The sequence below is a fragment of the Nomascus leucogenys genome, chromosome 6 (genome assembly GCF_006542625.1).
Source record: "Nomascus leucogenys isolate Asia chromosome 6, Asia_NLE_v1, whole genome shotgun sequence".
Taxonomy (NCBI): Eukaryota; Metazoa; Chordata; class Mammalia; order Primates; family Hylobatidae; genus Nomascus; species Nomascus leucogenys.
This window is the reverse complement of record NC_044386.1, coordinates 115,584,153-115,605,993: the sequence shown is the minus strand read 5'-3', so window position 1 is coordinate 115,605,993 and position 21,841 is coordinate 115,584,153.

Here is a 21,841-nt window from a genome sequence, read left to right as displayed (position 1 = left end):
GTGTGTGTGTGTGTGTGTGTGTGTAGAGATGGGGGATCTTGCTTGGTTGCCCAGTCTGGTCTCAAATTCTTGGATTTAAATGATTTTCCCACCCTGGCACCCCAAAGAACTGGGATTGCAGGCATGAGCCACTGCACCTGGCCTGCTTATTTTTAAATTTTACATAAATAGACTCATACTTGATGTATACTTTTGAATAATACAAAGTATGTGTTCTAATTTTTCTGACTGCCTTTAGTCAAATATTATGTTGGTGGTATTCTTCCATTGTAGTTTATTTTAGTTGCCGTGTAGTATTTTGCTGCATGACCATAGAATTAATTGTTTTTCAGTTCTACTGTTTTTGTATCAGAGTTAAGTTAGTTTTTTAAAACAAGTTGTTTCCCTTTCATGATTTTATATTCTTTAAAGGAGTTTGCATAAGATATTATTTTTTCCTTAAATGTTTGACAGAAATTAATGGTGAAGCTATCTTGTCCTAGAGTTTTAATTGATGGATAGCTTTCAATAATATATTTGATATATTTAATAAATATTTAAATATAAGTGCTTGTAATTCCTCTTTCAACAGATTTGCAAAGCTGTGTATGTTCTCCTAGGCATTTACTAAGAATTATAACTGATCAATATCATTGGCATAAATATCTCAATACTTACTAACATTAATATCTTTCTCCCATCCCTGATTTTGGTAATTAGCTTTTTCTTACTTTTTATTCCAGCAATCTAAAAATTGAGATGTTTAACTTTGATATTTTTGTCTATTTTTTCCTACTTTGTTAATATAGTTATGTTCTTAATATTGCTTTCTTCTTTTCACTTTTTTGGAAATTTAGTCTTCCCATTATAACTTCTTCAGAGGACACTTAGATGAACAATTTTCAGCTACTCTTTTTTTCTAATATATAATTTTAAGACTATCATTTACCTTTATCTACTGTTTAAGTAGTTGAATCCCTCCTTTCTTTTTCTTTTCTTTTTTTTTTTTTTGAGACGGAGTCTCGTTCTGTTGCCCAGGCTGGAGTACAGTGGTATGATCTCAGCTCACTGCAACCTCCACCTCCTGAGTTCAAGCAATCCTCCTGTCTCAGCCTCCTGAGTAGCTGGGATTACAGGTGTGTACCACCATGCCCAGCTAATTTTTGTATTTTTAGTAAAGACAGGGTTTTACCACATTTGCCAGGCTGGTCTCAAACTCCTGACCTCAAATGATCCATCCCCTTCAGCCTCCCAAAGTGCTGGGATTACAGGCATGAGCCACTGCACCTCGCCTGAATCCCTCCTTTTGAAAAGTTGCATTTTTATTGTCACTCAGCAGAAAATGTTCACTCATATGCATCATAAATTCTTTGACCCACAGATTCTTTAGAGGTATACTGATTAATACGCAAATATTAGAGCTTTTCCTCTTTTCTTTTTCTGTTGACTTTTAGCATAATTACACTATGAGTACAGAATATGCTTTCTGAAATTTCAATACTTGGAAATTTGTTATTTTATGGCTTAGCATATGGTGATTTTGGTAAATGTCTTATGTGTATTTGAAAAGATTATATATGCATAAGGTATTGAATGCAGATTTCTATCTATGTAAATAAAGTTAAGTCTGAAAATCATAATCCAAATAATCTATATTCTTATTAATTTTTTGTCTATTTCTTCTGACAGTTGCTCAGCGAGATGTATAAAATCATACACGTTTTCTTTTTGTTTGCCTTTTGTTTGTTTATGCAGTCAGTGTTGTCATCAGTTAAAAATGATGAGTTACGAAATAGTATTTGCAAGCCTCATGGTAACCTCAGATTAAAAAAAGAAAAATCATACAATGGATACACAAAAAATAAAAATCAAGAAAGTAAATCACATCACCAGAGAAAATCACCTTTGCTAAGAAGAAGACAGGAGGGAAGAAAACAAGGAAGTGAAGACCACGAAACAACCAGAAAAAAAATTAACAAAATGAAAGGAGTAAGTCCTTACTTATCAGTAATAACATTGAATGTAAATGGACTAACTTCTCCAAACGAAAGTCATAGATTGGCTGAATGGGTTAAAACAAAAAGACTCAATGATCTATTGCCTGCAGGAAACATACTTCACCCATAAAGACATACATAGACAAAATAAAGGGATAGAAAAAGATACTCCATGCCAGTGGAAACTAAGGAAGAGCAGGATTAGCTATACTTATACCAGACAAAATAGATTTCAAGATAAAAAACTGTAAGAAGAGACCAAGAAAGTCATTAAATAATGATAAGGAGGTCAATTCAGCAAGAGAATAGGACAATTGTAAATATTTTTGCACCCAACACTGGAACAACCAAATATATAAAGCAAATGCTATTAGAGCTAAAAAGAGAGAAAGACCTGAGTACAATAATAGCTGAAGACTTCAGCATCGGATAGATCTTCCAGACAGAAAATCGGCAAAGTAGCATTAAACTTAATCTTCACTATAGAACAGATAGACCTAATAGGTATTTACAGAACATTTCATCCAATTGCAGCAGAATATACATTCTTCTTCAGAGCACGTGGATCATTCTCAAGGATAGACAATATGTTAGGTCACAAAACAATTCTTAAAACATTTAAGAAAACAGAAATAATGTCCAGCATCTTCTCTGACCATAATGGAATAAAACTAGAAATCAATAAGAGAAATCCTGGAAACTATACACATGGAAATTAAACAATATGCTCCTGAATGACAAGTGAGTCAATGAGGAAATAAAGAAGGAAACTGAAAACTTTCTTGAAACAAATCGTGATGGAAACACACACAGCATACCACAAAACCTATGGGATACAGCTAAAACAGTACTAAGCGGAAAATTTACAGCTATTAGCACCTACATCAAAAAAGAAAACCTCAAATAAATAACCTAATGATACAACTTAAAGAACTAAAAAAGCAAGAACAAACCAAACCCAGAATTAGTAGAAGAAAATAAATAATAAAGACCAGAGCATAAATAAATGAAATTGAGAAGAAGAAAAAATCCCCAAAAGATCAATGAAGCAAAAAGTTTTTTTTTTTTTGAAAAGATAAACGACATTGACAAACCTTTAGCCAGACTAATGAGGAAAAAGAGAAGACCCAAACAAATACAATCAGAGATGAAAAGGCAACATCACAACTGATACTGCAGAAATTCAAAGGATCATTAGTGGCTACTATGGCCTACTACATGCCATTAAATTGGAAAATCTAGAGGAAAAGGTTACATTCCTAGACACATACAACCTATCAAGATTGAGCCATAAAGAAATTCAAAACTGGAACAGACTAATATCAAATAACGAGATTGAAGCCATAATAAAACGTCTCCCAGTAAAGAAAAGCCTGAGATTGGATGGCTTCACTGCTGAATTCTATGAAACATTTAAAGAAGAACTAATATCAATCCCACTCAAACAATTCTAAAGAATAGAGAAGAAGACTTCCAAAATCATTCCACAAGGCCAGTGTTACCCTGATACCAAAACCAGGTGAAAATACATCAAAAAAGAAAACTATAGTCCAATGTTCTTGATGAATGTTGATAACAAAAATCCCCCCAAAATACTAGCAAATTTAATTCAACAATACATTAAAAAGATTATGAATCGTGACCAAGTGGAATTTATCTCAGGGATGCAAAGATGGTTCAGTATATGCAAATCAATCAATGTGATACATCATATCAACAGAATGAAGAACAAAAACCATATGATCATTTCAATTGATGCTAAAAAAATATTTGATAAAATTCAACATCCCTCTATAATATTATAAAAACACTCAAAATACGGGGCATAGAAGGAATGTATCTCAACATAATAAAAGCCATATATGACAGACCCACAGATAGTGTCATAATGAATAGGGAAAAAGTGAAAATCTTTCCTCCAAGATCTAGAACAAGAAAAGGATGCTCACTTTCACCACTGTTATTCAATATAAGATTGGAAGTCCTAGCTAGAGCAATCAGACAAAAGAAAGACACAAAGTCCATCCAAATTGTAAAAGAAGAATCCAAATTATCCTTGTTTGCAATTAATATGATCTTACACTTGGAAAAACCTAAAAACTCCACCAAGAAACTATTAGAACTGCTAAACAAATTTAGTAAAGTTGCAGGATACAAAATCAACATTCAAAAATCAGTAACATTTCTTTATGCCTACAGTGAACAATCTGAAAAAGAAATAAGAAAGTAATCTCATTTACAGTAGCCACAAATGAAATTAAATGCCTATGATTTAACTTAACCAAAGAAGTGAAAGATTTCTACAAAGAAAACTACAAAACTAGAAAACACTAATGAAAGAAATTGAAAAGGACACAAAAAAATTGAAAGATATTCCATGTTTATGGATTTGTAGAATCAATATTGTTAAATGTCCATACTACCCAAAGCTATCTACAGGTTCAATACAATCCTTATCAAAATACCAATGGCATTCTTAAAAAAAAATTAAAAAGAATCCTAAAATTTATATGGAACCACAAAAGACCCAGAACAGCCAAAGGCCAAAGCCATCCTGAGCAAAAAGAACAAAACTCAAGGAATCCCATTTCCTCACTTCAAATTATACTACAGAGCCATAGCCATAGTAAACAAAACAGTATGGTACTGAAATCAAAACAGACGCACATACCAATGGAACAAAATAGAGAACGTAGAAACAAATTCATACATATAAAGTGATCTCATTTTCGACAAAGGCTTCAAGAACATATGTTGGGGAACAAAAAAAAAAACAGTCTCTTCAATAAATGATGCTGGGAAAATTGAATATCCATATGCAGAAGAATGAAATTAGACCCCTATCTATCTCCATATACAAAAAAAAATAAAAATGGATTAAAGACTTAAATCTAAGACCTCAAACTATGAAACTGCTAAATGAAAACTTTGGGAAAACTCCCCAAGAAGTGGGCAAAGATATCTTGAGTGACACCCCACAAGAACAGTCAACCAGAGTAAAAATGGACTAATGAGATCACATTAAGTTAAAAAGCTTCTGCTCAGCAAAGGAATCAATTAGCAAAGTGGACAACCCATAGAATGGGAGAAAATATTTGCAAACTACCCATCTGACAAGGGATTGAGAATCAGAATAAATAAGGAGCTCAAACAACTATATAGCAAAAAAATCTAATAATCGGATTTTAAAAATGGACAAAAGATCCAAATAGACATTTCTCAAAAGAAGACATACAAATGGCAAACAGGCATATGAAAAGTAACTGAACATCATCGATCATCAATGAAATGCAAATTGAAAGTATGAGATATCATCTCACCCCAGTTAAAATGGCTTTTATCCAAAAGATAGGCAATAACAAATGCTAGAGAGGGTACGGAGAAAAGACCCTCATACACTATCGGGGGGAATGTAAATTAATACAACCACTATGGAGAACAGTTTGGAGGTTCCTCAAAGAACCAAAAATAAAGCTACCATAAAATCCAGCAGCCCCACTGCTAGGTACATACCCACAAGAAAGAAAATCAGGATATCTAAGAGGTATCTGGACTCCCATGTTTATTGCCACACTATTCACAATAGGCAAAGTTTAGAAGCAACCTAAGTGTCCATCAACAGATGAATTGATAAAGAGTGTGATACATATACACAATGGAGTATTATTCAGCCATAAAAAAATAATGAGATTCAGTAATTTGTAACAACAGGGATGGAACTGAAGAATAATAAGCCAGGCACAGAAAGATAAACTTGGCATGTTTTCACTTATTTGTGGGAGCTAAATAGTACAATAATTGAACTTATGGAGATAGAGAGTGGAAAGATGTTTACCAGAGGCTTGGAAGGATAGTGGTGGTGGTGAAGGGGATGAGGGGATGGTTAATAGATGCACAAAAATAGAAAGAATAAATAAGACCTAGTATTTGATAGCAAAACAGGGTGACTATAGCACAGCAGAGTGACAATTATATTACTTTGAAAATAACTAAAAGCATATATATAATTGGATTGTTTGTAACACGAAGGATAAATATTTCAGGGGATGGATACCCAATTTTCCTTGATGTGATTGTTACATCATCATACTGCATGCCTGTATCAAAGCATCTCATGTACTCCAAAAACATATATACCTACTGTGTACCCATAAAAATTTAAATTTAAATGTAAATAAAATTATACACTAATTGTAAATTATCTATTTATCCTTTTAGTTTTATAAATTTCCATTTTTTTTCTTGAGGCTACCATTTTTAATGCATAAATATTTATAATTTTTGTATCACCCTGGTAGATTGAACCTTTTCTCTTATTATGAAATATTTTTGCCATAAAATCTACATTGTTTTCTATTATTATAGCTACATTGGCATTCTTTTGTTTAGTCTTTGTGTGGCTAAATTTTCTTTTTTAATTTTTTAAACTGTATTTGTGGGTGTGTGTGTTTATACATATATCTTCTAAATCCTACACATATATGATATAAAGTTCATATATACCATTTATGTTTTTCATATGTAGATATATATGTATAATAGTTCATTTTGCCCAATTTGATGATCATTGTCAGAAATGTATACAACTTTTTAATTAGAACCTCTATTTATATTTAATGTAATTTGATGTTACTATTGATATACTTGTAATTAAATTCTCCATCTTACTCTTTTTCCTATTTGTCTATTTTTTTCTTCTCTTTCTACCATGATTTGGATGAAGCAAGTATTTTTTATCATTCTACTTTTCTCCTCTATTATAATTTTAGGTACATATTATTTTCCTTTCTTTCATTTTATTACCATAGAGATAACCACATTCATCCTTGATTTAAAAACTAATATAAATTAATGCTTACCACTTCTTAGAGTTTAAGTCCTTTATATATTAGTACTCCAAATAATGTAGTGTTACTTTATATATTCAAAATCTATTCGAATACATACACTTATTTTTTGTGATTGATATTTAATTTTGTGGCTCTTCAGTTCTTTCTTCATTTCCTTGTCTTAAAGTCATGGGTTTTTTCCCCAAAAAACCTCTCTTTAATAGTTCTTTTAATATATGTTCCTTGAAATAAATTATCTCCATCATGTATATGTGTCAAGACATCTGTAACCTTCTTTTTTTAAAAAGACTGGTTTTGCATCTGAGCTTTGACAAACATGACAAAAACAAGAAATGGAGAAAGGATTCCCCCCTATTTAATAAACGGTGCTGGGAAAACTGGCTAGCCATATGGAGAAAGCTGAAACTGGATCCCTTCCTTACACCTTATACAAAAATTAATTCAAGATGGGTTAAAGACTTAAATGTTAGACCTAAAACCATAAAATCCCTAGAAGAAAACCTAGGCAATACCACTCAGGACATAGGCATGGGCAAGGACTCCATGTGTAGAACACCAAAAGCAATGGCAACAAAACCCAAAATTGACAAATGGGATCTAATTAAACTAAAGAGCTTCTGCACAGCAAAAGAAACTGCCATCAGAGCAAACAGAATGGGAGAAACTTTTTGCAATCTACTTATCTGACAAAGGGCTAATATCCAGAATCTACAAAGAACACAAACAAATTTACAAGAAAAAAACAAACAACCCCATCAAAAAGTGGGTGAAGGATATGAACAGACATTTCTCATAAGGAGACATTTATGCAGTCAAAAGACACATGAAAAAATGCTCATCATCACTGGCCATCAGAGAAATGCAAATCAAAACCACAATGAGATACCATCTCACACCAGTTAGAATGCTGATCATTAAAAAGTCAGGAAATAACAGGTGCTGGAGAGGATGTGGAGAAATAGGAACACTTTTACACTGTTGGTGGGACTGTAAACTAGTTCAATCATTGTGGAAGACAGTGTGGCAATTCCTCAAGGATCTAGAACTAGAAATACCATTTGACCCAGCCATCCCATTACTGGGTATATACCCAAAGGATTATAAATCACGCTGCTATAAAGACACATGAACACATATGTTTATTGTGGCACTATTCACAATAGCAAAGACTTGGAACCAACCCAAATGTCCATCAATGATAGACTGGATTAAGAAAATGTGGCACATATACACCATGGAATACTATGCAGCCATAAAAAATGATGAGTTCATGTCCTTTGTAGGGACATGGATGAAGCTGGAAACCATCATTCACAGCAAACTATCGCGAGGACAGAAAAACCAAACACTGCGTGTTCTCACTCACAGGTGGGAATTGAACAATGAGAACACTTGGACACAGGAAGGGGAACATCACACACCAGCGCCTGTCATGGGGTGGGGGGAGGTGGGAGGGATAGCATTAGGAGATATACCTAATGTAAAAGACGAGTTAATGGGTGCAGCACACCAACATGGCACATGTGTAGATATGTAACAAACCTGCACGTTGTGCACATGTATCCTAGAACTTAAAGTATAACAAAAAAAAAAAGACTGGTTTTGGTGGATATAGAATTGGAGATTAGTAGTTATTTTAAGCACTTTAAAAGTATTCAATTTTCTTCTCTTTCCCATCATTTGTAATATAAAGTCAACTGTCAACTTTACTGTTGAAATTTTAAAGTAGTGTTTCATTATAGTTCTTCAACTGCTTTTAAATTTTTTTCTGTATTATTTATTTTTAGTCTTTTTACCTGTGATATGCTTTCATGTAGTTTTCTTTGTATTTATCTTGATCTATTTTTATAGCCTCTTGCAAACTACGGCTTGATGCTTTTCACTAGTTTTAGAAAATTCTTGACCAATACCATTTCAAAATGTAGCTTCTGCACCATTCTTTCTCCCCTATCTTTAAGGTATTTTCAAATTTCAAGCAATTTGACCTTTCTTTGCATTACAAATACACTTGCACTCTTACATGTAATTTTTCACAGATTTTGGTATCTGCGCTTAATATGGATCTCTTCTAGTGGAGTATCTTTCAGTTAACAGGTCTTATAGTCTTCTGTTTAATCTGCTGTGAAACCCATTTATTCAATACTTAATTTTAGTTATTGTATTTTTCAATGCTAGACTTTCCCTTTGATTTATTTTCATTTCAGTTTACATGGTAAAATCATCCATTTTGGCACTCAGTTGCCTAGAAAATATTTATCTGCTCACCAAAGCATTTCTAAACCATTCCTATGATTCATTCCACTTTGATTTGTTCTGCTGAATTGGTGAACCTCATATGTAAGGTCACCTTCTGCTGAATTGGTGAACCTCATATGTAAGGTCACCTTGCACCAGAAGTGAAGGTCTTACAATGAAGCATTCACAGAGATAGATAGGCTGTATTCAAAGAATGTTGACACATATTCAGGAAGAGAGAGAAAAGCAGGCATGTCTAGGGAGACAAAAGCATGAATCCCTCCAAATTTGCCTGCCTGTTATGCCCCCAAAATGCAATGTCCATTGTCCATCAACAAACTATACAATACACATGTGTTTCATGACAACTCCCTGTCTTGTTATTCAGCCTCATCTCACACTTCTTTGTCCATTGCCCCAACACCATTGAATTCCTTTCTGTTTCTCAAATATATTCAAGGTTTACTCGATTATGCAAACTTACCTATACTCTCCTCTTTTTTAAGCCCTGAATCCCCCACTTAAATGGATAAGTTGTACACATCCATAAAGCCCCAGCTTCAAGTCCATTTCCCTGGGGATATAATCTCAGACACTCCGGATCACATTGAATGTCCTTGTTATCAGATTTGTAATTATTTGTTTAACGATTCTCTTCCAATGATCAGTGAGGGCATGGATCACATCTGTGTTGTCCAGTGTTTTACTCCCAGTGCCTGCTGCAGGGCTTATGTCAAAGTACATAACCTTTAACTTCATAGAAAGGAAACGAAACCAATGCAAAAACCTTCCCAGGATTCAAGAAATTTTGTAAATTACTTCTTACAAGAAACACGTTCCGATTTTAATATAAATAAAGCTAGACAGAAATTTTGAGCTGGAAGAAATTTTTAGAAACCAACCTACATAATCACATCACCTCACTCATAAGAAAACTGAGGACCAGAGAGCACCAGTGATTAGCAAAGAGTTAATATTAACGATGATGATAATAATAATGGCAAAATGCAAGCCATCTCAGTCAATGACAGACTAGTCCACAACGCAGAATCCCTCCTATCTACCCCAAATGTTCTCTGTGATTCTCAGCAATAGTGCAACAACTCAGTGGTGGCAACTGATCATGCCAATGATCAAGAACTCAAGTTTGTAGAGGATTTGCTTTCCTAGTAGAATCAAATCAATGTATCTTTAAAACAGTGTCATTCTAACATACACTTGAATAGCAATTTCAGGGTTTTTTTTTGTAATGAAGACATTTATTAAATCATTAGAGTGTTTTACTTGCAAGTACACAAAACCTAGCAAAAAGTGTTTTCCATAATAATGAGTTTCATATGTCACGCATAGCCCAGAGTTAAGTCAATTCCAAGGATAATCCACAGACTTAATGATGTCATGCATGAGCCAGGTTCTTTTGGTCTTCCTGCTTTGCAAATCTTTGCACACTGGCCCTTGTCCTCACGACTTATTTTTCTTGGTTGTAATGTGACTGCAGTAGTCCCAAGCACCATATCCTAAAAGAGGAAAAAAAGTTTCCCATTTTAACAGCAAGAGAAACTTTCTCAGAATCTCTACCTAAGCCCCACTGGCCAGAACTGTGTCAGAAGCTCACTTCTGAACCAAATGCTATAAACAGGGTCATTAAATCACCATGGTTAACCTAGACAAATCAGCATTTTTTTTCTTGCTTTGGAGAAGGACAGTTTCTCGTGAAGTAGGTAGCTCAAGAAGGGGGCAAAAGTCGACCAGCTGATGCCAGTAGGTAATGAACAACGCTTGTCATATTTATTTTAGACTTTTTTTTTAAGATCAGATGATTGCTTAGCTGAGATTTGATAGGGGAAATGTTAAGTATTTTTGACTTCTGTCAAATTTTATAAAAAGGTTTTATAATATTTTAACTTCCCTGTGATGTCTTAATTGCTAGTACAATACATCCAATTGCTAAACATTTTCTAAGATCGAACACTAATTATTCAGAACTTCAACTCTATCTGCTAAATAAAATGAAAATAAATGCACAGGGCTTTTTTGTTTGTTTGGTTGGTTGGTTTGGTTGGTTTTTTTGTCATTATTAGCTCAACAGCTACTTCAGGGATTCTGTCTTAAAAGGAACAAAGACCAACTATTTATATGAAATTGATCAATATGAAGACACATCCGGAGGATCTGACTGTATTGTGTTAGATGAAATTAGTATGCCAGAAGCTCAAATGTCAAAAAGACAGAAGACCCAACTTCATGAGGGATTTGTTAGCAGTCAGACATAGCACATTGTCCTGTACAGACATATGCTGTCTATGCTAAGCATTCTTGATGTTATCTTAATGAATAGAGGAAGAACTCATTTTGAATCTGTAAAGTTTACCACCAAGTTGAATAATTACACTGACAATTGGAAAAAAAAAAGCTCTTAAATTTTCCATGTTCCTTTTCCATATAAAAACATTATTTTTCAACCAATCTTTCTCCTGACACCCAACCATTGTACTCCATATCAAATAAATAGATAAAAATATTAATTTCCCCCATGTCTGTCCTAGTCTATGAATGTTCATGTTTATTTATAATCACGGTTCTCTTGGGCTGCAAGCTGCCTTTGGGAGAAGGTCTCTGTGTCTGTTTATTCAGTCTCTACATCACACTTAACAGAGTGTCACATGAAAAGGTGCTTTGTGATTGTTATCAGGAATCTAATTGAAAGAGGAAGAATTAAAATGAATTTTATACCTGTTTAAATTAACTAAGCAGTGGCTCCTCATTCAGATGAAGAACATTGTTACAGGAAAAATGTGATTTTACCATTACATCTCATGAATACTGACAATGAATGACAGGTTAGAGAATGAAAAGAAAATTTTAAAAATATATGATGACTTAGCAATAACTTGATATATTTATAGTGGATGTATTTATAAAATCAAAATAGTTTTGAGAATATTTAAAATTAGAATATAGTGTTATATAACACTATACAAATGTTAACAAAATATATTGTATTAGCTAGAGTTGGAGGCCACAGATTCTCATTCTGTTTCACTTGACCACAGAGGATATCAAAGAGCTCAGAAACTTTAAAGGAAAGCACATGGATGGCATAAGAAAACAGCAGGAGTCAGGGTGCAGTGGGGGGCTGTTGGTAAGAAACATAGACAGACTAAGGACTCCAGACAGGAGGACTCTTGAAGGAAACTACTCCAGAGCCACTACCCTAACACACCTGCTGCTTAGTTTCTGAAACTGCAACACCTCCACCACTCATCATTAACACCTCTCAGACCAAATTAAATTGTTTCTAACGTAGACATAAAAGATGGGGAGAAGGTTTGAATTCAGTAGATATTATAATTTAGCTCAAACGTTAAGCACAGACTTTGCCTGTTTCCACTCTATGGAAGCATGAAATGAGATCAAGATAGTCTCTAGATTTCAACTGGTATCTTTAACAAGGTCTTCAGCGTTTTAGCCTGCCATGATCCTTCAGCAGCCATCTTGACTCCCTTCTGTCTTTGATTCATGGAAGTGGCAAAATGGCCACTCAAAAATTTTTCTTCAGAAAAGTATTTCATTCAATGTAATCTTAGGCAATCACAGTGATATTTCATTGCACATCCTGAGCTACCAGGCTTCCAACCTAAAATACTATTTTAGCTCAAAATAGGTAAGAGAGGTCTTTCCAAATACCTGTATTAATCATGGGTTCTACTGCTTATAAACCATTCTCTATATCTCCCTCACCTTGTCTCTGCACATTTTTCCACCTCAGCTCCATTGATTGATGGTCCTGCCTTCCTCTTCTGTTTTTAATGATTCCTTTGATTTCATTTAGCCCATCCAGGTAACACAAGATGATCTCCCTACTTTAAGGTTAGCTGATGAATAGTCTTAGTTCCATGTGCAAAGTTCCTTACATTAGTTCCTAGATTAATGTTTGTTCGAATAACCAAAAGATGGAAATCTTGGAGTGCACCTTTAGAATTCTGCTTACCACACTTCCACATGAGAAAACCCTAATTAGAGCATACAACTGAGCAAGACAAAACAGCGCATGCCATAACCTTCACTAGCTAATAGTGAGCAGATAGAGGATCTAGAAGTTTGGACCTCTATAGTCTGAGGCAAGGCTTTTTTTTTTCGTCGGAGTTTCGCTCTTGTTGCTACAGCTGGAGTGCAATGGTGCGATCTTGGCTCACCACAACCTCCACTTCCCAGATTCAAGCAGTTTTCCTGCCTCACCCTCCCAAGTAGATGGGATTACAAGCATGCACCACCATGCCCAGCTAATATTTTGTATTTTTAGTAGAGACAGGGTTTCACCATGTTGGCCCGGCTGGTCTCGAACTCCTGACCTCAGGTGATCCACCCACTTCGGCATCCCAAAGTGCTGGGATTACAGGCATAAGCCACCACACCTGGCTGAGGCTTTATCTTGTACCTATTCAAACACAATGGGTTTATCAATCAAAGAAACATGTAGGATAAGATACCGAGTGACCCTCCACAAATGAAACAATGTCCACTACTGGAAGCAAAATTTCTTTTGTTCTTTGACTTGGTACATTTATTATTTTTACCATCTTAGTAAAATTAAACAATTAAATTTACATCATTCAAACATACTTCTATTCATGCCAATCAACTAATTGAGGAACAATTTGTGAAGTCTCCTAATTAGCACTTAGTTCCCCAAATAACCATTTTCAATGAATAATTTATCACTTAAATGTTTCTTAAAGAAAAATGAAAGCCTGAATCATAAAAATTTGGTGGGTTTTCCACACTTGCTATTGATTTAATGATACATAAACACATGATACAATTGTAAGGCTCTCTAGGAAAATAATTATTAGAACATATTGCAATTTATTTGATAGAAAATTCTTATCAAGGGCACTCACTTAAACAGGTAAACTCAGCAAACTATGACAAATACACAATCACTTTTTTCTTTATTAGGATAGTTACATTAGCTACTTGGTTGCCAAATAAAAGTTACATAATTGATGTTTATTTCTCAAGTTGAAGAGAGAGGCAGTATGAATTGAGTGCTTCTAAATAGGAACAAGTCTTATAAATGTCTTCTGTCTAGTGGTTGCTCTCAAACTATTTCAAAAAAAGGCAGAAGAGGAAAGATACTTTATAACTTACTCTATGAGATCTGTATTACTCTGAAAAAACAGATAAAGATATCACAAGAAAAGAAGCTACATGGCAATATCCCTTATGAATCAGCAAAATAAATATAACAGCTCATTTAAAGGATTCTACCCCACAACCAAGTATGATCGATACCAGGAATGTAAAAGTGGTTTAATATACAAAAAATCAATGTAATAAACTTTCTTAATATAATGAAGAAAATAGATAATATGATCATTGTAATTCCTGTAGAAAAAGCATTTAAAACCCTTTTACTTAAAAAATTCAAAATAAGAAATAAGAAGGAACTTCATCAACTTGATACAAAAGGTATCTGCGAAAAACTGACAGCTAATATCATATTTAATGGTAAAACAATGAAACATTTCCACCTAAGATAAAGAACAGGACAAGAATGTCTGCTTTCACCATTTATTCAACATTGCACTGGAAGTTGTAACTTGAAGATCAAATTAGGCCGGGCACGGTGGCTCACGCCTGTAATCCCAGCACTTTGGGAGGCCACTATTTGGGAGGTGGGCAGATCACTTGAGGTCAGGAGTTTGAGATCAACCTGGGCAACATGGTGAAGCCCCATCTCTACTAAAAATACAAAAATGAGCTGGGCATGGTGGCACACACCTGTAATCCCAGCTACTTAGGAGGCTGAGGCAGGAAAATTGGTTGAATCCGGGAGGCAGAGGTTGCAGTGAGCCAAGATTGCATCACTGCACTCCAGCCTGGGTGACAGAGCAAGACTCCATCTCAAAAAAAAATTTTTTTTAAAGTAAATGAGGTGAGAAAAAAGAAATAAAAGGCCTCTAAATTGGAAAGGAAGTAAAACTATCTCTATTTGCAGATGAAATGATCTTCCACATAGAAAATTCCAAAGAATACACAGAAAAGTTACGAGAGCTAACAAATGTATTAATCAAAGGTTCACGATGTTAGATCAACACATAAAAATCAGCTGTGTTTCTATATGACAGCAATGAACAATCTGAAAACAAAATTAAGAAACCAATGCCATTTACAGAAGCATCTAAGAGAATAAAATAGCTAGGAACAAATTTAACCAAGGATGTGGAAGACTTATATACTGAAAACCCACAAAACATTTCTGAAAGAAATTAAAGAAGACAAAAGAAAAGCCATCCCATGTTTATGCATTGGAAGACATACTACTAATAAGATGGCAATATTTTCTAAAGTGATCTACAGATTTAATGCAATCTCTATCAAAATTTCAATCAACTGTGCTGTGGTAGAAATGAACAAGCTAATTCTAAATTTCATTTGGAATTTCAAAGAATATTAAAACGGCTAAAACAATCTGAAAAGGAGAACAAAATTGGAGGAGTCACACTTTTCAATTTCAGAAATTACTACAAGGCTACAGTAATCAAAACAATGTGCTTCTAGCATAAGAGTAGACATGCTGCTCCATGGCATAGAATTGAGAGTTCAGGAATCAACATCTATGGTCAATTTATTTTCAGCAAGGGTATCAAACCTATCTAATGGGGAAAAATAGAATTTTCAACAAACGATGCTTAGAAAACTAGATATCCACATGCAATAAACTTTGCCTCTTACTTCACACCATATGCAAAAATTAACTCAAAATTGATCAAGGTCCCAAGTGTAGGAGCTAAAGCTATAAAACTCTTAGAAGAAAATATAAATATATTCTTCAAAACCTTGAATTAGGCGATTTTTGTTGCTGTTGTTGTTGTTATGACCTCTAAAACACAAGAAATTAAAGGATAAAGATAAACTGGACTTCAACAAAATTAAATTTTTTTTCATTTCAAAAGACACTATCAAAAAAGTGAAATCACAACCCATACAATGAGAGAATATATTTGAAAATCATGTATCTGATAATAGTTTATTACACAGACTACATGAAGGACACTTACAACTTAAAAAAAGACAATCATTACAATTAAAAAATGAACAGAGGACTTGAAAAGATGTTTCTCCAAAGAAGATCTGGACATGGCCAATAAATACATGAAAAGACGCCCAACAACATTAGACATTAGGAAAATGGAAATCAAAACCACAAAAGTTAACTTCATCCACAAGGATGAGTATAGTTTTTTCTAAGAAAAAAAAGGAAAATAACACGTGACAGTGAGAATATGGAGAAATTGGAACTTTTGTGCATTGTTATAGGAATATATTTTAATATGGTGCAGTTACTGGGGAAAATTGTTGGACATTTTCTCACCAAGTTAAACACATAATTCCTGTATGATCCTGAAATTCCACTCCAAGATATACACTTAAAAGAATTAAAAATAGATGTTTATTCAACAACTTGTATATTGAAGAATTATTCATAGTAGCCAAAAAGTGGGGAAAACCTGAAAGTCAATCATTGAGTTGGACATGGATAAATGGATAAACCATGGAAAAACAGTTAAACAAAAGTGGTATATCCATGCAGTGGAACATTATGCAGCTATAAAAAGAAATTAAGTAATGATACACGGTACAACATAAATGAATCTTGAAAACATTATGTTAAGTGAAAGAAACGAGACAAAAGGCCACATTGAATGTGATTCTATTTGTATGAGTTTCTATGAATTGTCCAGGATATACAAAATCATACAGATAGAAAGTAGATTAGTGATTGCCAAGAAATCAGGAAGGGGAAAATGGGAAATGAAAAGGAAATAATAGCTAGTGAGTACAGGGCTTTGTCTTTGGGGTGAATTCAAGGTTCTGGAATTAGATGCTGATGATGGTAACATAAAATTCATGAATGTACTAAAAGTCATTGAATTTACACCTTAAAATAGTGAATTTTATGTTATGTGAATTATACCTTAATTTAAAAGTGTTTGTTGAAGTGGCTTAACTAATAATATGAGGCAAACAAAATATTTAGTTGATAGTGGTTTATTTAAGCAAAAACATAAAATATATGAATAACCTAAGATTGACTCTGGTGTTTATCTCCAACTCCTCATAGGCAGAGCACTGGTGAAGTTTTTATGCTAGTAAGAATACTATAGTAAATACCAATAGTCAGGGGTCTAGTTTGTGCCAGACACCCTACTCACCACTTCATATAGATGAGTTATTTTAAGGTTATGACCAAAACATTACTATCTCCTTTATATTGATAAAGGCTTTACATTTTAAAGAGTCTAAATGATTTGACCAGATACATGCAAGTATTCAGGAGTGCATCATTCATGTTCAAGTGTGCGCGATACAGAATCCATTCTTGCCCTTTCTACCACGCTTCTCTCATTCTCTAAAATGGATAAGACTTCTGCCAGCTCTATCTTTACTTTAATTTCCAAAAGTAAACATTTTATCTTATCAATCTGCATTATATCCAAAGTTTGTATACAAACTTCAGGGAATCTTCTCTTTTGAGAACAACCACTGAAATTTCAAATTTTCCAGATGACTTGAGTAATTGCATTTTATTGTGCCATTTAATTCTCATAATTTTAGAAGCTAACAAAACGAGTTCTTCTCTTGATCTAAACTCTTTAAACACTTTTCTGCCTGGAAAAAAAAAAAAAAGAAAGGAAAGAAAAAAGAAAAAGAATCTAGGTTTGGTATTATCCACATTACATTTGGGGAGAAAAGTCAGGCTTCCATTTTCAGAATGGAGTGGAATCAGAAGAGATACTGATACCAACATATTTACACTTTAAAAATCCACTAAATGTTCAACAAAATATTTTAAACAGTTTTTAAAGAATTGGATATACCTGCAAGAAAGATGGGAGATATGAAGTCACAAGAAAGAAAGGAACAGAGGCTGGGAAGAGAAGCTAGCAATTAGGCAATTTGTTATACTAGGGACACACAAAGATGCTAGAGTATCAGTGGCAATGGGTGACTAAAGATGATACATTAGGCTGGGTGTGGCAGCTCACGCCTGTAATCCCAGCACTTTGGGAGGCTGAGGTGGGTGGATCATGAGGTCAGGATTTCGAGAACAGCCTGGCCAAGGCCAACATGGTGAAACTCTGTCTCAACTAAAAATAACAAAAATTAGCCGAGTGCAGTGGCGCGTGCCTGTAGTCCCAGCTACTAGGGAGGCTGAGGCAGGAGAATTGCTTGAACCCAGGAGGCGGAGGTTGCAGTGAACCGAGATTGCGCCATTGCACTCCAGCCTGGGTAATAGGGAGAGACTACACCTCTAAAAAACAAAACAAAACAAAACACAACAACAACAAAAAAACAGATGATACTCTGAAATTATTGACTGAGAGACCCTGCATAAAGGTGGACCCTCAGATAGGTCTCAACTTCAGAGAAAGGTTAAACTTAGGGAAAAACAACCATGTAAGGCAGTCAACAAGACAATGATTTTTGCTTCCAGTTAGAAGATAAAAGTAAACATAAACACAATGACCAATGGCCTGCCTTCATATGAGATCGAGGACTGAATTTACAATATTTTATGGCCTTAAAAACTGCCAACAAAACAACATTATTTAAAATAGACAAGATCTCTAGTGTCCTTGTATGCCTGTCAGAAACAAATATAAATCTTCCCCACAGGAGGAAGGCATCCTCAAATGACAGGTGTCAAAAACCTCATATAGTGTGTTCAACAAAACCTGGACTCACGATTAAATCCCAATACACAATAGAAAATAAGCCACCATAAGTAAGAGCCAGTGGAAACAACAATAAACAAAACTAGATCTGTGACAACTTCATTATTGAAATTACTGGATGCATAATTTGAAACAAGAATGTTTAATACATTTTTAAAATGCAAAAAGAAATCATGAATTTGGAGCAAACGACTATCAAAGAATAACTAATGAAATAAAAAGGAAGGAAACACAATTTCCAGAAATGACAAATATAATAATTAAAATGAGAAAATCAATGACTGATTTACATATTAGTTAAGACATAATAAAAGAATTACTGACCTGGAAGATTGATCTGAAGAAATTACCAGTAATTCTGCTCAAAGAGACAGAAAATATAAAATGATATTAAAGACATATGGAGGATAGAGTCTAATCATATATATGTCTAATCAAAAATATAGGTGCGATCATAGTTCGAGAAAGAAAATACAGAGAATGGGCGAAAGGAAATATTTGAAGAGATCATGTCTGAATAAATATATTTTCTTAAATATATGACTCCTCAGTCTGGAAGCCCAGTGAGTCCCAAGCAAGATAAATAGAAACCGACATGGAGAAACACTGCAATAAACTACAAACCCCACAGGGAAGGGGAGAATTTAATGTCATTCTGGAAGAAAAATATTTAAATATATTGCTGTCAAAGGAATACCATTTGTGCTGATGATTTCTCAATGGCAAAAATGAAAGACTGAAGAGTGCAGAATAACATTTTTAGAGAGCTGGAGGTAAATATTGTCATCTATAATCGTTAAATCCAGTGAAATAATATTTTAAGAAGTAAAATTCAAGAAATAGTAATAATAATATAATAATATATTCGCCAAGAGAATTTGACATAAGTGCCATACACTATCACTTAAAGATATGAAGAAAAAATTAGAGAATCACAATGATAATTTAACAATTTTACCATAGTAATTATTACTTGTAATATAACACCCTCAATAACTGATAGTTCAAGTAGATGAAAAATTCAGCAAGGAGATAAAAGATTTTTAAAAACAATAATCTAATTAACATATAAATTATGCTCCAAAATGTTGGAAATACACAATACTTTTTATCATACACAAAACTTAGAAATTACTACCAAGTCATAAGGCATTAAAATTATTCACAAATATCAAAGGAAAAGTGTCATATACAGTATAGTTTATTTTATATATATATATATATATATATATATATCTCCCAAGAAAAAAAGGGCAAAGGATATGAACAGTTATTTCATACCCAATCTCATTAACAATCAGAGAAATGCAAATTAAAACCATAATTAAATATCACTTTACTCACTTTATTGACATATGTTTAAAAATCTGAAAGTGCCAAATGTTGTTAAAGATACCAAGAAATGGTAACTTTTACACTCTGCTTGTGGGATCATAAAATGGTACCATCATTTTGACAGAGTTTGCACTAATTTCTTAAAACTTGGATATTTGCATGGCTTATAGCCCAGATTCTGTGCCTGGGTATATACACGTAGAGGCACTTTAGCACCTCTGAATTCATTTTCTCACCATCTCAAGTTCTTTCGTCCAACTAAATGTCCACCTTTTAAAGAGAAAGAAAAACCTTCTTAATAATATTTATCAGGTATCCCTAAATAAAAAGAGAAGGCTGGCCTAATTATGAATACATTGTTTCTTGGGGAGGGGAATGACAAACAGCATCTTCCTCTGCCAATCATAAGTGAATCTCCAACAAATTGGTGGAAACCCTCACAGAGAAGACTTAGTTTTCTAAACTCAACTGCTTATTCTTTAAGGGACTGAAATGGGATCACTGGTTTCTGCTGGTGATAAGGAGGTTGTGACACTGTGAAAAGGTCTTACATAACCCTTAGTGGTAATGCTGGGATTCGATTTTATGAAAGTTAGACTGTGAGTGTTAGTTTTTTTAAAGAAAACCAAAGGAAAACTAGCTAGCCCCTAGTTTCTTAAAAATTGAAGGACATTTTTAGTTTGTCATACCTGTTGGTCTGCAGACCACAATTAAACTCTGTATTTATTTTATGATTATTTTATTAATTCATTTTAAATTAAATAGAGACAGGGTCTCGCTTTGTTGCCCAGGCTGGTGTCAAACTCCTGGCCTCAAGACATCCTCCCGCTTTGGTCTCTGAAAGTGCTGGGATTACAACTGTGAGCCACTGCACCCAGCCATTCAACTATATATTTAATACACTTATTCAACACTCATTTCCTTCTTTTTGACTCATCTCTGTGCTCCAGCCACTGAATGTCACCCTAGCTTTGGTAGGGCCCTATGATGTCCACATAGCTTTACTGATAACTGAATAGTTCATTATTAAGAATTCTTTAACATGAAGGAAGAATGAACATGAACATGAAAATAGAAAATATCACTTTTCAGAATGATGTTAACTCCAATAGAACTGAAGAGCTCTGAGTAAGGGCTCTCACTTCTGAATCATGCAACAGACAAGCATTGGGGACCTATTCTCTGAATGGCATTGTGCCAGGTATTGGGAGAACACAAAGCTGAATATGATACTAATTTTTCTCAGATCATTTACTTTGCAATGAGGAAACCACAAATCAGTACTACAGCAGAAGGTAAAACAAAATCTGTATCAAAAGAGGTCAAACATCTTATGGTTGAAGCAGAATAAGGAGGAACTGGTTCTGACCACAGCAGCCAAAAGTCTCCATAAATCAATGGCACTTGCACATGGGAATTTTAGAAACATCATGGGGAACAGCACAGAGGTATGAATGTGCACGTTCTTCAGTGAGGAGAGAGAATGCTAGTGGTGAAATTAATAAAATGGGGTGGAAAGTGAGGCCAGAACGGTTTGGGACTAGATCACAGAGGTCTTAAGTGTCATTTTAATGCATTGTAACTTTATGCGGCAGGCTGTCAGCCCCTGAAGACTGTGATGGAGGGAAGAAATGTCAATTGACCTAGGTTTTAGGAAGATAACTGGGGCAGCCATGTGAATGACAGATTTGAAGATCTGGTT